The following is a 17,055-nucleotide window of genomic DNA, read 5'->3' as shown; positions in this document are numbered from 1 at the left end:
ACTCCCAACCTCAGGTGATCAGCCCACCTCGGCCTCCCAAAGTGCTGGGATTACAGGCGTGAGAAACCACGCCTGGCCCCAGAAAATACTTTAACTATAACATATATCTGATGAAGAATGAATTATTTTGTTATCTAAAATAAAAATCTTATAGTACAACTTAAGGTGTTCAAACTCAGTCATAATTAAAGAAATGCAAATCCAAACAACTAGACATCATTATTCACCTATTACATTCACAAAAATCTAAGATAACAACAGTGTTGGTGAGATTTGAGAAACTATACACTCTCAGACACTGCTGGTGAAAGCATAAACTACTGCTACTCTCTGGAAGACAATATGGCAACATACACTCAAATATCCATATACCTGGTGAACCAGCCACTTTCCTTATAAATAGACATCCTATGGCCAATACTCACAGAACACAACTATACATGCAAGGAAGTACGCACCAGCATTGTTTAAAAGAGCAAAAATATGAACTTAAATAGTTCTTGAGTAGGCCTCAGTCCTTTAATGCAGTCTGACTAAATAGAGGTACAACCATAGAACAGAATACTTTCCAACCATTAAAAACAATAGAGGCTGGGCAGTGTCTCACAGCTGCACTGTGAGAGGACAAGACGGGAGGATCACTGAGGCCAGGAGTTCAAGACCAGCCTACGCAACATAGCAAGACTATGTCTCAACAAAAAATTTAAAAATCAGCTGGGCGTGGTGGTGCGCACCTATAATCTCAGCTACTCAGGAGGCTAAGGTGAGAGGATCGCTTGAACCCAGGAGGTCAAGGCTGCAGTGAACTATGATCGTGCCACTGCACTTCAGCCTCAGTGACAGCGAGACTCTGTCCCAAATTTTAAAAAATGGGAGCTCTGTGAGCTGACATGGAAATATTTCTAACATAGGTCAAGTAAAAAAAAATGCTGGCGGGGCACGGTGGCTCAAGCCTGTAATCCCAGCACTTTGGGAGGCCGAGGTAAGCGGATCACGAGGTCAGGAGATGGAGACCACCCTGACTAACATGGTGAAACCCCATCTCTACTAAAAATACGAAAAATTAGCCGGGCGTGGTGGCAGGGGCCTGTAGTCCCAGCTACTCGGGAGGCTGAGATAGGAGAATGGCGTAAACCCAGGAGGCGGAGCTTGCAGTGAGCCGAGATTGCGCCACTGCACTCCAGCCTTGGGGAAAGAGCGAGACTCCGTCTCAAAAACTAACTAACTAAATAAAAAGCTTAAGTTGCAAAACTGTGTGTTTAGTATGTATGATCCCATTTGGTTTGGATTTTAAATACACAGACACTGTGTACATACACACACACACACCTAATGTCTATGCACTTAAAAATAATGGAATCATACATAGTTTTCTAACACAATACATACTAAAAGTATAATATATATAATTGTGTGTGTATATATACAGATGCATACATTTCTGGTAGGAAAAACTGAACAGTTATTATTACGGAACATGAGAAGGGGGAAATGATCTGCTATCATTCCACAGAGCTTGTTTTTTTAAACTATATACTACTTGTGGATCTCTTTAAAAACTAGAATATCCTAGATGATCAGAACCGTACCTTATATGTTTGATAACACTGCTCAAATACAGCCCCTAACAAATAAGACAGTAAGAAAACAGGGACACTCCCTCTAGTCCAGTAGTTAATCAAGAGCAGGGTCCTAGGCAGAATTACCCACAGTGCCATTACCAACACTCTCAGTGATAGGAAGCCATCGAAGCAAGCTAACACTACCAACCTCTGGCCACCAGAGAATACTCACATGAACCTTCCCATGACCATAACACAAGGTGACATTTCTTAAACATACCCTTAAAAAAAAAAAAAAATTGAGACGGAGTCTCACTCTGTCACAGTGGCACGATCTCAGCCCACTGCAACCTCCGCTTCCGGGGTTCCAACAATTCTCCTGCCTCCGCCTCCCAAGTACCTGGGACTACAGCCACTCACTACTGCACCCGGCTAATTTCTGTATCTGTAGTAGAGATGGGGGTTTCACCATTTTAGCCAGGCTGGTCTCGAACTCCTGACCTCGTGATCCACTCGCCTCGGCCTCCCAAAGTGCTGAGATTACAGGCATGAGCCACTGCGCCTGGCCTAAACATACCCTTCATTTTTCTCAGTAAAGGGCACATGGACTGTGTTCTTCCCTCCTTTCCAAAACATTCTTAGTGCAGCCATCATTCTGATTTCTGGACTGACACCTGCACTAAGCAGCTGTTCTCCCCTTTGACCACTCCCAGTGGAACTCCTCCCAGCACTCAGACTCTCTCTTCTCTCTGCCAAGCCATTCTGTCATTCTGTTCTTCATCTCCTCGTCTGCTTGTGGGGCCTGGGGTTTCAGGTTTATATTGGTATAGGAAGAGGGGGGCTTGGCGGGCCAAAAGGCAACTTTTGGGTGCAAAAACAGGCATGCCTGTTCCAATTTAGGGCTATGGGTTTTCAGGCTAGATCTAATAATAATAACTGATACAAATAAAGTGTTAACCTCATAACAGGTAAAGAATATTCCTCCAGGGCTGGGCGTGGTGGCTCACACTTATAATCTCAACACTTCGGGAGGCCAAGGTCAGGAGCTGGAGACCAGCCTGGCCAACATAGTGAAACCCCGTCTCTACTAAAAATAACAAAAAATTAGTCGGGTATGTGACAGGCGCCTGTAATTCCAGCTACTCGGGAGGCTGAGGCAGGAGAATTGCTGGAACCTGGAAGGCGGGGGTTGCAGTGAGCCGAAATTGTGCCACTGCACTCCAGCCTGGGTGACAAAAGTGAAACTCCATCTCAAAAAAAAAAGAAAAGGAATATTCCTCTAGGAATATTCTAATTTAAAAATTTTAAACTAGGGAATTCCAGATTTTACCTTAATCTAATGAAATGAATTCCAACAGTGAAAATTACAAGCAACCTAAAAGGAAGGTAGTAATTTGAGGACAAGAACTACCTTTGTTCCTTCTAATCACGTCAAGTAAGTAGCTGCCTATGCATCTATTCTAATGCTGTATATACATTGCCCACAATAGTGCTGATACTAACAAAACCTTACTTAAAACCTTCAGCTTCTCACCTTTAAATATTCACTTAACCTTTAAACATTCACTTGAGTATTTAAATATTCACATTATTTTTCTATAGGGCAAAAAGGACAACTGGGCCAACCATTCACTAGACATGAGCTCCCACATTAAAAGCCACATACTTACTTTAAGATGATAACTATTCCTATAAAATCCCACTGCACTCTGTATACCTTGTCCTTTATTCCCTCTTCTGTAGAAAGAACAAAGAACGAAGAGTCAGGAAAAACAATGCTAGTCCCAGGCCTGCTTATTCTGAGGCACTGATTAGTCACTCAGCTTCTCTGCACCCACCTCCTTCTCTAATATGTGAGAAATGAACTGTATCGGTGTTTCTCAAAATGTTCCTACTGCATCAGGATTACCTGGAGTCCTTAAGAAAACAGATCCCAGCTAGGCCCGGTGGCTCAAGCCTGTAATCCCAGCACTTTGGGAGGCCAAGGCGGGCGGATCACGAGGTCAGGAGATCGAGACCATCCTGGCTAACACAGTGAAACCCCGTCTCTACTAAAAATACAAAAAAATTAGCCAGGCGTGGTGACAGGCGCCTGTGGTCCCAGCTACTTGGGAGGCTGAGGCAGGAGAATGGCATGAACCCAGGAGGCGGAGCTTGCAGTAAACCGAGATCGCACCACTGTACTCCAGCCTGGGCGACAGAGCGAGACTCTGTCTCAAAAAAAAAAGAAAGCAGATTCCAGAGCATCACTCTAAACCTACAGAAAGAGAGGCATCTGGGCTTGGAAATCTCTTAACTTTGACAAGTTCTCCAGAAGACTGTTTGGGAACCATTAGTTTTCCCAAGTCTGTACTAGAGCTAATAATATTTCATAGTTTAAAGGAATCTTAGATATTTATATTTCTCTTTTTTCAAACCCACAGGAATTCAAGAGGAACATACTAGATAGTAAATGTACGTTTAAATATCTCTGCTATCATCCTTCTTGCAGTGTTCGGTGACTCAAATCTTTATGACATCCTGACAACATGCGAGTGTTATTGTAGCACTGTTTGCTGAGGGTATGAGCAGGAAGACATACAGTTGGTCCAGTGGACTATTAACACTAAATGCAAAAGCTCAGATTTCAAACATTGCTTATGTGATACAAGCACAGCAATCAAGAACCATGTTTCTATCAGAAAATAAAGCGTCAGTAAAATAACTGTTATTAGACCCAAAATCCCTTCACTACTAAAAGTATAGCTACATTTTTCTAATCTGACCACTTACTTATATTTTGCATAACGGTCTATTTGAATTCACATACCATAGTTTAAAAAATTAATGATTAAATACAGAAAATAAACTTATTAACTAATGCAATCCATTGTATTTTCAAAGTCTATTTCTGGAAGCGTCTCCCAAAACATTTTCAAGTGTGACAGGCAATGTTTAATCATCCCCCATTCTCCCCTTCTTCAGTAGACCCAAATTTTCAGCCAAAGAGTCACCTATCAAAGACCACATATCCCAGACTTCTTTGTATCTAAACATGGCCACATGACTAAGTTATGACCAATAGGGTATGAAGAAAAATCATGTATGCAACTTCCAGGTTTGTCTTTAAAGGGATGGAATGTGCCTTCCCAAAATCCTATTCCTGGACTGTGGATGTAGTGAGAAACTGCCTTGTACTATGAAGAAAATGGTAAGCACAGGAAAGCAACAAGACAGAAGGAACCAAGCTCCCTCATATCGTAGTGCCACCATATCAGCCTTAGATAAGTTATACTGTTGTTTTATGAAGGAAAAATAAACTTCTCGTTTAAGCCACTGTATTTAGTCAGAAACAGGGCCCATCTACATTCTAACTGGTACATATAAGAAAGCTTAAATTTATCGTAACTCTTAAATATTAGTTACCAACCAACTCAGCAAAGCTAAAATTCTATACTCTTAAGTCACTATAGAGCTTCCTAGTGAATAACCCCATTACTGAGATTATTGCTACTGTGCCATTTTATATTTATATGGCATTTTACACTTCAGCACTTCATTACAGTGTCTCATTTCACATTCTCAAAAGCCTGGGCAGGGCAGCCGGTGCTATCTATATCTGGCATACAGGATACTGAAGCGAGGAGAAGCTGTTTTGCCCAAGATGACATGGCTAAGGAGTGGTAGTCAGGAAGGATTCAACATACAGGTTCCACATTCTGTCATTCTATGAATCTAAACCCCCTATGTGCCAGGCACTGGAGTTACAGCCATGATCAAGAAAGACTTCTTCCTGTCCAAATGGACTTTAAAATTTAATGGAGAAATTAAATTTACAATTATATTAAATGAAATTTAATGAACAATTATATATAAGAACATATATGAATAATTATATTTGCAGTAAGGGTTGCGAAAGAAAAACAAATGGTCCTGCTTGGCCAAAAAAAAGAATGCATGGCCAAGGAAGACCACCTGGTTTGGGGAAGGCCTCTCTGAAGAAAATATTTATGCTAGGATCACAGAATGAGCATGAATGAAGATGAGGAGAGAAAAAAGGAGGAGAAAGAAATCCATGAAGAAATGTACATGCATTATCTCAATTTTCACAAGATTCCTATGCTATTTACTATCAACCTCATTTTACAGATGAGGGAACTGATGTTTGGTGAAATCACTGTACCTAAATTCACACAGCCAACAGAACCTGTTGAGACTCAGATCAGCCAGACTCTGGAGCCTCTGTTCATGGTTTCATGGGCAGGGGATCTTTCCACAGTATCATGCTGCCTCAACTGCTGTCTATAACTGGATAGCAAGCAGACAGACAGATGTCACAGTTCAAACTTTTTTTTTTTGAGACAGTGCTCCACTCTGTCACCCAGGCTGGAGTGCAGTGACACAATCTCAGCTCACCGCAACCCCCACCTCCCAGGCTCAACTGATCCTCCCACCTCAGTCTCCTGAGTAGCCTGGACTACAGGCGGCACTAACACACCTGTTTTTTTTTGTTTTTTTTTTTTTTTTTTTTTTTTGAAACAGGGTTTCACCATGTTGCCCAGGCTGGTTTCGAACTCCTGGCCTCAAGTGATCCGCCCACCCTGGCCTCCCAAAGTGCTGAGATTACAGGTGTGAGCCACCACGCCAGGCCTCAAGCATCTTTTTACTCAAATACATGGGTGCCAAGATGCAAGCCTTAACCATACATGTCCATAACATTTTATGGACATGCAAAAGCTTTTGTGAAAAACCCAGAAGAGAAGATGCATAGCTCTGGTAGAAGAACCAACTGCCAAGATGTCGAAATGGCTCTATATTATCAAATAATATAGATAATGATAATATGGAAAAACTTTTTGTGAAAGCTTTTTTAAAAATTAAAAAATCAAATCTTGTCATTGGAAATGTTATACACTCAAGAAAAATGAGGGGGTTATTTAATGAACAGGGATGTTATTTAAAATAGAGTTGATGCTGAAAGCCAGTTTCATTCTATGTTAAGCCAGTTCACTGGGCCCCCCCAAAAAATCAATTAAAACAAACTTTTCTAACATGGGGAGATAAAACAAGAATATTCACTGACAAGAACAAAGACACATTTTAAGCTATTACTCACTATATATCAGATATGAGCATCTGCCCCAAACCAAAAAAAAATTATGTAATTTGTCAAAACCTAGTTTTAACAGTAATACAAACTTTTAAATATCGCTTTCTAGAAGAGAAGATACATAGCTCTGGTATAAGAACCAATTGCCAAGACACCAAAATGGTTCTACATTAGCAAAACATATATGCCCAAGAGAAACCACACCATTTCAGGTGTTCAATGTAGGGTATTATCACCAATAAACAATTCTCACTCGTTTTAGTACTCTGCAAGTAGGATTTCAAAGCAAAAGCTTAACTTTTTAAATACCTAGCTGGCTTACACAGTGCAATATTTCCAAATCATTTTGTTTCCATATAAAAAAAAATAATCAAACTAAGGCTGCTTGTAGCCAGTACATTAACAAATAAGATCTTTCTTCAATTACCCAATATGAACGAACCTTCAATGATTATTTTAGTCACATGAAGTCTACATTTCACTTTCAAACACTCTATGGTAAACTTTACAACTCTAGCTTAATATTGTAGCACTGACATAAGGCAAGATTTCAAAAAGCTTTCTTCATTTGGGAGCAACTGAGAAGAAATTTTAGGTAATTTAATATAATTTGCTGATTTTTCCAAGTAATTAAACACAAATTTTAACTCTCCAAACTTTTTAATCCAAAGTTGAACAAGCTTTGGGTTATAAATTACCACCTCTCTAGCCATCAGAAAATTGCCCAACAGTCAAGATAACATCTGGTAAAAAGTCTTTTAAAAGGCAAAACCACCATATATACATAAGGTGCTATTACACTGGTCACACAATTCACTTTCACAGGGCAAACTGTTAGTATCAAGTTTCAGGAAACATTACTAATAGTTTCACGTAATATCTTTACTTCTAAATCGAAAATAGACGAACATATATGGAGGTAAAATCACCAAAACACTCAACAGAAAGTAAAGATTCTTGGTTCAGTTTAAATAACTGCTTATGATTACTACAAAATAAGACTAATACAACTTGGGGGATGAGGAACTAAATTCTTGATAAAGACTTTCTGGAAGTTTTTGGGTTTTGCTGGGTTTAGATAAGTTTTTTTTTGGGGAGGGGTGAAACTGCTTCCTGTGTGTGTACAGGAAATGTGAAAGCCTTCTAAAATATGAGGAAAGCTAATGCCAAAGCAAAGAGAAATTGGCACACGCCTAATCACAAATACCAAGAAAGTCACAAGTGAAGCCCACTCTTCTACTAATCTTGTGTTTAGTGGCACAAGATTATAAGGCAATTCCCTTCTCGTCTATAATACAGTTAATTCTATCCACATTTTCTTCTCATAACTAGATACTTGTCAACCATAAACAGACACACGAAAACACCTCAGGGCAGTCTAAATTTCCAAGCTATTTCTTAAAAAAAAAAAAAAAAAAAAGGTTTTCAAGTGAAAACAAAGATTCAATCCAAATTAACACTTCGTGTAGTTACAAAACAAAATGCATGCCAAAGGTCACTGTATACCATGTTTATAACAAGGTATCTTGAATTTTCCTTTTGCAGATAGTCATAGCCCTCTAAAAACCTAATGTAAATTACTTAAATACATTGTTGCAGTTACCTAGGCCTCTCCACCCCCATATCTTTAAGTCATAAACAGTAACTCTCCATAAGTAACACGAAGGAGCAAACATGAGACAATATTTTGGAAGGGAAAAAAAATTTAACAAATGATCGTTTTTACTGTCCACATTCCCTAATAAGACATTACACTAATATGGAATGTTTTAAATTATCTTAAATGTTACTGCCTCTAAAAAACTGGACTTATTTTTAGATATCTTGCACACAATAATGTGTTTGTTAAGTTTCTAATAGGTTCCACCAAAATACTGTTAAAAGGTCTAAGAGATGATCTTATACTTAGATCTCAAAACAAAGATCTCACTAGGTCATTTAGTCCATTTCCCACCCCTACCAATAATTACCATTCATTCAGGTCTATTCCTTCAAATATTTTTTCAACACCCACCAGGTAAAAAGGAGTGTGCCTTCATGGCGCAAACACAAGGGGTGACCCTTCCTCCTGCAATAATCTCTGAGCTTATGCCTCTCGAGGTAAAAATGAACTTTTTACAAGAGAACTTTTTACTAGTCTTACAAGAGAACTAGGTGTAGACACTGACAGAAGTCCTTAACTTTCTGGCAGGGTTTGAAGTATAAATAAATTTAGACAGCTACCATAAACACCACTGCTATACCAGGGAAAATCCTCCAAAGTACTGGGATACCTGAAGTATACGTAAAAAATCTTGACTATAATCAAGTAAGCTTTTTTCATAACCAGTTTCTTTGAAATGATCTTCTGCAGTTTAAAACCTTAGCACATGAAACTTTAGTTCTGGTCTCACATTTTTAAAAGTCTACTTGAAAACAATATTCTCCTAAAGTAACTGATCAAGATATGAGAAATTAAAGAAAACAAAAGCTAAAGATAATTCCCCTGAGTTATTAAAACACCTCAAAATCAAAATGCTAAATATATTCATTAATACTTTGGACACATAAACTATAAAAGGGTCACAGAGGAACCCTTAAGCATTCAAAGAATAACTAAAAATAACTTTACACAAAACTTTCTTATGACTCATCAATACTCAGAAAATGACTATAATCAAAATTGTTTGAAGTACTAAACACATCAAGGAATATCTTTAATTCCTTTCATTCAAAAATTGACTACATAGTTTTCTTGGCGGGGAAAAGGGCCTGAAAAGTTTATTAAGAGGGCTCATCACCATTACCTTACCTTTTGGCCTCGGCAAGCCACAAAGGTAATTCCACGCTAAAAACCTTACGGGGACACATCTCTAGGTTAGAACCCTGAGTCATTAAACACGAATCACTCCAAAATTTGCCAGTATTTCTAATAATGAGTTACACCCTAATGATTCACAACTCCAGACTGGCTACAGCCTTCTGGCTCCTGGATTCCCAGCTGTATGACCTTAGACCAGTCAGTGCCCCTCCCCAGACTCACTCTCCTCATCTATAAAATGGGAACAGTTCCTACTGGCTGGGCAAGCTGGTCGATCCACTGAAAACCCTGAAAACAGAGCCTGGCACTTTTGAAAACAATGTTCTAAGGCGTATTTTCTGACAATTTGGGCGGAATTCAAGAACCAAATGGTGCTAACATTCCTGCGCTGCGCCCAGATTATGGGATTCGTGTCACCTAAGCTTGGGCGAAAGGCACAGGCAAGTAACCAGAGTCACTGACTCACTAATTTTACCATGTTTAACTATTTCAGATTAGGGAGGAGCCTTTCGCCAAGCGCTGAGCTACTCAGCAGCTTTGGTGGCTCCGAAGCGAGAGTGGGTTTGTGCCTATAAATAGACTCGTGAAGTTTTGTAGCGATACACAGGTATCTATTCTAATTCACCTCTCCTCAGCCATCAACTCCCCCGGCTGCCGGGCAGGTCATCCCTCCACCCCGAGCCGCCGGGGACACTCGCGCTCCCCGCCCAACTTCGGAGGCCAGTGAGTGCCCCTCGCTCCGGCGCGGACCCCCAGGGCCGCCGAGGCAGCGGCTCCCGACCTTCGCCGGCGCCCGGCCCGGCCCCGCCGTCCTCGCCCACCCGGCAGCCGGCCCCATTTTCTTAACCCGTGCATTGTCCTTGCGAAGCACCCCGGCGGTTCCCACACTGGTGGGGACCGAGAGGAGGGACGAGGGAGGAGCTGGGGGAAGAGGATGAGGAGGAAGAGGAGGAGGAGGAAGACAACCTCCACCCCTTGGCTCGGGCGGCCAGTGAAGGTCTGGCGCTGTCTACGGCCCCCCAGGCCCCGGCTCCCGGGAGGCCGCGGCCTCCGCTCCCACCCTCCGCAACTTTCCCTCCGCTCGCGCCCGCCGCTCCTCCGGGACCCGGCCTGAGGCTCCCTCCCCCGGCGGCCGGCCCTGGGCCCGCGGCGCCTCCTCCTAAAATGGCAGGTCCCTCCCTCCGCCCGGCCGGCCTCGGCTCGGGCCCGGCTGCGGGCCGCCGGGGGAGCCGAGCGCCAGGCCGGGCGGGGCCGCGGCCGGGCCGGACACTCACCGGGACGATGGCGGGGCGCTCGCGCCGCTTCCTCCGGTGAGTCTCAGCCTCGGGCTCCCGCGCCGCGCTCCCGCTCCCGCCGCGGCCTCCGCAGCCAGCGCCGCCCCGGCAGCCTCTCTCCGCCCCCGGCGCTCCGGCTCCTGGCCGCGCCGCAGCCTGCTCAGTCTCTCCTCGGCTCGCGGTTCCAGCGGCGCCCGGGGCCGGGGAGGCGACAGCCCCCTCCCCGGCAAATACCGCAGTCCCCGGGCCCCGATTCCAGGCGGCGGGGCCGCACGGCCCGGCCCGGCGCAGAGGGCGGCGTCGGCGAAGCCGGGCGCCGAGCGGCGGCTGCTGCCGGCGGCTTCTTCCCGAGGAGGATTTTGTAAATCTCACAAAATGGCGCGCGCTCCGAACCTGCGCAGCGAGAAGCGCCGGGGCCCGGGCGGCGGCGGCGGCTCCTCCGCCAGGAGAGCCCGAACCGCCCGCCCCCGAGTCCCCGCACAGACAGACAGACACTCGCACACACCCGCACACTCGCGCGCACACTCGCCCTCGCACACGCTCCCTCGCACACACACTCGCACTCACACCGGTCCCGCCCGCTCGCCGGCGGCGGCAGCGGCACCAACAGCAGCAGCAGGAACAGCAGCAGCAGAAGCGGCGGCGGCGGCGCCCGCACCCCCCGCTCGGGGTGTCCGCTCCCTGAGGCCGACCTGGGCCGCGATCAGCAGCAGCGACAGCAGCAGTCTCCCCGGATACCCCCGCCGCGGTTGCCGCCGCCACCCCCGCCTCACTCCAATGGGGCTTTTTATTATTATTCGGGCGGGAAGCGAAAGGGTTTAAAAAAAAACCAACCAACAAAATGGCGACGGACCGACCCGGTCGCTATAGCAACTGTCAATCAAAACGCAAAACCCCGGCTGACGTGCTGACGTCCTCCTCCCGCCCCCCGGCACCGAGCCGGCGGGCGGGGCCTGTTGCTCAGGTAACGGCAGATTCCGTTCCCTCCTTTCCGTCTCCCCCTCTGTCCCCAGCCAACCACCCAACCCCCTCAGGTCACGTGAAGGATAAATTCGGAGCTCGGGTCCGCTACGAGTGTCAGAGGAGGGCGCGTGATTCGCCCGGGGGAGGGGAGAGGAGGGGGACGGCTAGGCCGAGGGAGGGTAGGGGCTGGGGAAGGGGGGGCGAGGCGGCGGCCAGGCCTGTGCGCGAGCGCCGGGCCGCCTCGCCCCGCCCCGCGCCCGCGCCGACTGCGGCCCGGGGAGCGCGCGCGGCCTCCCGCGCCGCCGCCCCCGCAGCCCTAGCGCCCCGCGCTTCCGCGTCGGCGACCGCAGCCCCGCCCGCGCCGGGGGGAGGGGCGGGCTGCCCCGGGCGGGGGAGGGGGAGGGGCGCCGCGGCCTTCGGGCGGGGACCCGGGAAGCCCACCCCGCGCGCCCGGGCCTGGAGGGCTCTCACCGCGGTCCGGGCGCAGCGCTCGCCTCTCTCCCCGGGAAGCGCGCCGGCCGCGACCGTCCGCGCGTGGAGCCGGTTCTTCGAAGGGCTGGCGGGCCTCCTAGCCGGAAAATGCCGGCGGAGGCCGTGGTGGGGGCGGGGAGGAGCCACCGCCGCGCCCCAGACATCGCAGGAATTCCGGACGCTGCGCCGGGCCCGGCGGCCCTGAGGCTGGCACCCGGCTCCGGTCGGGCCGCCCAGGTTTTGTGGCGCCCGAGACCAGCGTTGGGAAATTAGGCTGGAGCCATCATGAAAACTTTTTCAGGCTGTGCACGCTCGCCCGTGCCTGCCCATCTGCTTCCAACCCCTCCCCACCTTTCTGGGCGCAGCCTGCCTGCTCCATCGGAATGCCCCTTAGATGAATCCCCTTGTGCTGTTACTGTGTCCTTGTCGTCCAGCTCTCTGGTTTTCTTTTCTGTACACCTTCTCGGTTTCCAGAGTCTTAATTCGCCTGCTTGTCCTTAACCATCAAAACTCTTTATTAATATCCTGGCTTTCGCTGATTTTTATTCTTACCCCTTCTCCCCAGCTGTGTATTGCTGGGTGAAAACCCAAGTATGCTGTGCTGGCTGCGTTGTAATCGGTAGAGAGCCACCAGCTAAAAATTGTATTTTGTACCAACTCTAATGGCATTTAATAAATGTATACCTAAAAAGAGTGTGTGTGTATATATATACTATTTTACAGCAGAGTCACTAATTGATTTCTAAGCTTGATTTTGCCACCTTGTGATAGTGTTCATAACCAATTTTTTTCATAAACTTCACAAATGTGACAACAGATAAAATCTTATAAACAATATTAGATGTAAAAAACTCGCAGTAAATGCCGCTGTCTATGCTACATGACTCAAATACACCTGCTTTAAATGATTTCCAGCAAAAATGTCCTTGCTACAGTTACTAGGACATTGATATACTAAGGTAACCATTCAGATTAGCACAGACTTTGAAAGAAATCCGACTAAACCGAAAATAAATTAGTCAAAAAGTAATTACTAAGGTAACCATTCAGATTAGCACAGACTTGGAAGAAACCTGACTAAACCGAAAATAAATTGGTCAAAAAGTGGTCGGGCAAATAGCTTGCTTTCAGGCTCATCTCCATGATATAAAAAAGTTGCCGTAGCTGGCAAAAGTTCTTTCGGATTATTGTTTCAAAATTGCCCTGCTAGTGTGATTAAGGTCCACGGTCAACTTAATTGTTTTGAAGAAAGAGGAAGTGGCCCAGAGCGCCCCTTATTCAGAGGAGAGGTCCCTACCTGGTTCCTCCCAAGCTCAAGCTTCCACCTATACAACCAACTTCTTCCTCTCTGCTTGTGGGTCTCCTTCCTGCCCCCACCCCATCCCAGCCCATTCACCAAGCTTTCGCTTCTATCAGAGCACGTCAGCATTTGCAACCTTTAATACTAAATTAAATTTGACTCAAATTTTTATTCCTGGTAATGGAAGAAACTTGTATAGTTAATCTTCCAGGTAACCTGAACAGAATATGACAATGCCTCAAGATATGTGTCCTTGTCTTCAGTTCAAATCAACCTAGAAGATATCGTAGTGGGGCAGAATCTTGAGATTATAAACATGCGGGTATAGAAGGCATTGCTGGTCTTCGTATCTAGAAGGCTGCACCCCTTTTCTCCCCAGTGTGACAGCCTTAGACAACATTGGTCAATGAATGTCATAGCCAGGTTGGAATGCTGTAAAATGGTTTTATACAGGCTTCACCTAAAAACGTAACCTGTAAATTACAGCTGGCTCCAAACAAGTGACCACATGTAGGCCGGAAGGACTCCGGTATAGATGCCAGCTGACCTGGTTCACAGATGAAATCCTTGTCATCTAAGAATCTTCCCATTAGATTCACTTACAGATGTGTTTATTCATAGACTATTCACCTTGAAAAGCAAAGGCCCTCAGCTCATAGGTAGTAACAGCCTGCACTTACCCAGCACGTTCTAGAGTATCTCTAATCCTCACAGCAACATTACATCCCCATTATGTGGATGAGAAAACAAGTCCTGAGTGATTACATGACTTTCTCAAGGCAGTCACCACTCACCAGTAAGTGGTGAAGCCAGGATTCAAACACAGGTATAATTGCAAAGCCCATGTTCTTTCCACCACACCAAGATGATTCAAGATTATATGGAGTTAGAGTCTTCACAGAGGTAATCGAGTTGGGTCTCTAGATTGAACCCTAATCCAAAATGACTGCTGCCCTTATAAAAAGGAGAAATTTGGACCAAGACAAACGAACACAGGGAAGAACGTACAGACACCAGGAGAAGGTGGCCATCTACAAACCAAGGCGCACCTGAGGCTACCAGAAGCTGACAAAGAAGCATGGAACAGATTTTGTCTTACGGCCATCAGAGGGAACCAACCCTGCCAACATCTTGATTTTGGACTTGTGGCCTCCAGAAATTCAAGACAGTACATTTCTGTTGTTTAAGCCACCTAGTTGTTTGTACTTTGTAGTGGCACTAAGGGAAACTAACAGAGAGATGCGTGCCAAGATGGTGGTTTCTTTTGGTTGGCTTCACATCCGTTAGTGACCACTCCTGGTGAGGCACTATTCTAAGCCTGAAAGTCCAGTAGTTGGAATCTCGCTGAGAGTTATAACCCAAATAAATATTCCAAGGACAAACAAGCAAACTAACCAGTATTCCTATCAATGCTCCTCACGCCAAGCGAGAAGGTGAACAATTTGCATTTGGTCCCTAGACAGTGGCATGGCGTGGCATCTGACACCCCTACTGTTCTTACAGACTTCTGGGTAAAAGTCTTCACTTGCTGCCCTTGTACAAACTTTATTGTTTGTTCATTCTTTTTTTTTTTTTTTTTTTTTGAGACAGAGTCTTGCTCTGTCACCCAGGCTGGAGTGCAGGGGTGTGATCTCGGCTCACTGCAACCTCCACCTCCCCAGTTCAAGCGATTCTCCTGCCTCAACCTCCTGAGTATCTGGGATTACAGGTGCCCGCCACCACACCTGGCAAATTTTTGTATTTTTAGTAGAGACAAGGTTTCACCACATTGGCCAGGCTGACCTCGAACCCCTGGCCTCAATTGATCTGCCCACCTCGGCCTCCCAAAGTGCTGGGATTACAGGCGAGAGCCACTGCACCCGGCCTTGTTTATTCTTATTTTTAAGGTAATTCGTTATCAAAACAGATTACAAAGAAACAAAATTAATTAAAACAAGAAAAAGGCCTTGTATAAACTGACAATGGTTGTATGCTATGAAATAAGAAGTTAATTCTTTTTTTTTCCTTTTTTTTTTTTTTTTTTTTGAGATAGGGTCTCACTCCGTTGCCCAGGCTGGAGTGCAGTGGCAAGATTACAGTTCACGGCAGCTTCCATCTCCCAGGCTCAAGCAATCCTCCCCACCTCAGTCTCCCGGGTAGCCGGGACTACAAGCGCATGCCACCACGCCTGGGTAACTTTTTGTATTTTTTGTAGAGATGAGGTTTTTCTGTGTCGCCCAGGCTGCTTTCAAATTCCTAGACTCAAGCCATCCTGCCTCCTCAGCCTCCCAAAGTGCTGGGGTGACAGGTGTGAGCCACCACGCCTGGCCGAGGAGTTAATTCTTAATTCTTTGCACCTAAGGTCCAAAAACAAAATGTAACAGTCATGCATGGTCATTACAGACGATTTTACAATATGGAAAACAATGAAGAGGTAATGATTACTCATAGATACCACCCAGGAAAAAAAAAAAAAAAAAAACCTTATTGGTATTTTCATATTAGCATATGTCCTTCCAGACTTTCTTAGGGAGACACGAGTACATTCACCCACATACAACACTGCAGATATGTTTCATGCCGTTTTTACTTACAATTATTCTATGAGCACATTTTAGTGTTAATCAACTGAAATTTAGATAATCATTTTAACAGCTACTAGTATTCCATCAGTTGAATAGGCCATAATTTGTTTACCTGCTCCTCTATTTTTTAAGGAAGTTTTTCCTTTTTGTTGTTGTTGTTACTACAGATAAAGTTGTATAAACATGGCCTACATCCATTTTACACACCTGTCCAATTATCTCCTTCAGATAAAAGTATGCGTCCTTAAAAAGCTTTTGATTCATGTTACCAAAATATTCCTCAGAAGTGATTCCACCAATATGCACTCCCTAAAAGTAATGTGTGGCAATGGCTTTTTCCTACACCCTGCCACACCCTCTTATTTTTATTTGCATTTATTTGGACATTTTGTGACTTTTTAAAAATATGTTTGTTGTGTATTTGTGCCCTGCCTGTGTATATCTATCTGATGCCTATTTGGGAAAGCAGAGAAGTATTTGGGGTTTTTGGTTTTTTGTTTGTGGTTTGTTTTTGTTTTGTTGTTGTTGTTGTTGTTTTAGACAGAGTCTCACTCTGTGGCCCAGGCTGGAGTGTAGTGGCATGAGCTCGGCTCACTGGAACCTCCGCCTCCCAGGTTCAAGAGATTCTCCTGCCTCAGCCTCCCAAGTAGCTGGGACTACAGGCGCCCGCCGCCATGCCCGGCTAATTTTTGTATTTTTAGTAGAAACGGGGTTTCACCCATGTTGGCCAGGATGGTCTCGATCTCTTGACCTCATGATCTGCCTGCCTCAGCCTCCCAAAGTGCTGGGATTACAGGCGTGTGCCATCACGCCCAGCCTTTTTTTTTTTTAATTGATTTCTTTTTTGAGATTTTACTGCAAAAAGAAACAGGAAGAAAAAAAAAGAAAAATGGAAGGCCATGGGATGCTGTTAGATTGATACATGAATGTCACCCCAGTCAATGTGTCTGTGGCCATCTTCATTCTCCTAGCCATCTCCCAAGTAGGGCTAGCCCGACGCCTTTCTTGCTCTCACTGTCCTTCCCCCTCTTT

The 17,055-nt window shown here is 45.2% G+C and overlaps 1 protein-coding gene across 5 annotated transcripts in view; it reads right to left on the bottom strand.

Moving 5' to 3' along the window:
- DYRK1A (dual specificity tyrosine phosphorylation regulated kinase 1A) overlaps positions 1–12,181 on the bottom strand; it is a 149,214-nt gene extending 137,033 nt beyond the window's left edge. For 2 of the 5 annotated variants that reach the window (XM_024352343.3, XM_024352345.3), the window contains exon 1: positions 10,726–10,789. The gene's annotated coding sequence lies outside the window, so the exon portion shown is untranslated. Of the gene's footprint in view, positions 1–10,725; positions 10,790–12,159 lie in introns of those variants that run through there. The other 3 variants (XM_009424841.5, XM_063803677.1, XM_063803675.1) reach the window with 3 other exon arrangements.
- Positions 12,182–17,055: the final 4,874 nt, after the last annotated feature.

Source organism: Pan troglodytes, chromosome 22, assembly GCF_028858775.2.
Source record: "Pan troglodytes isolate AG18354 chromosome 22, NHGRI_mPanTro3-v2.0_pri, whole genome shotgun sequence".
NCBI lineage: Eukaryota > Metazoa > Chordata > Mammalia > Primates > Hominidae > Pan > Pan troglodytes.
This window is presented reverse-complemented; position numbering and strand designations above follow the sequence as displayed.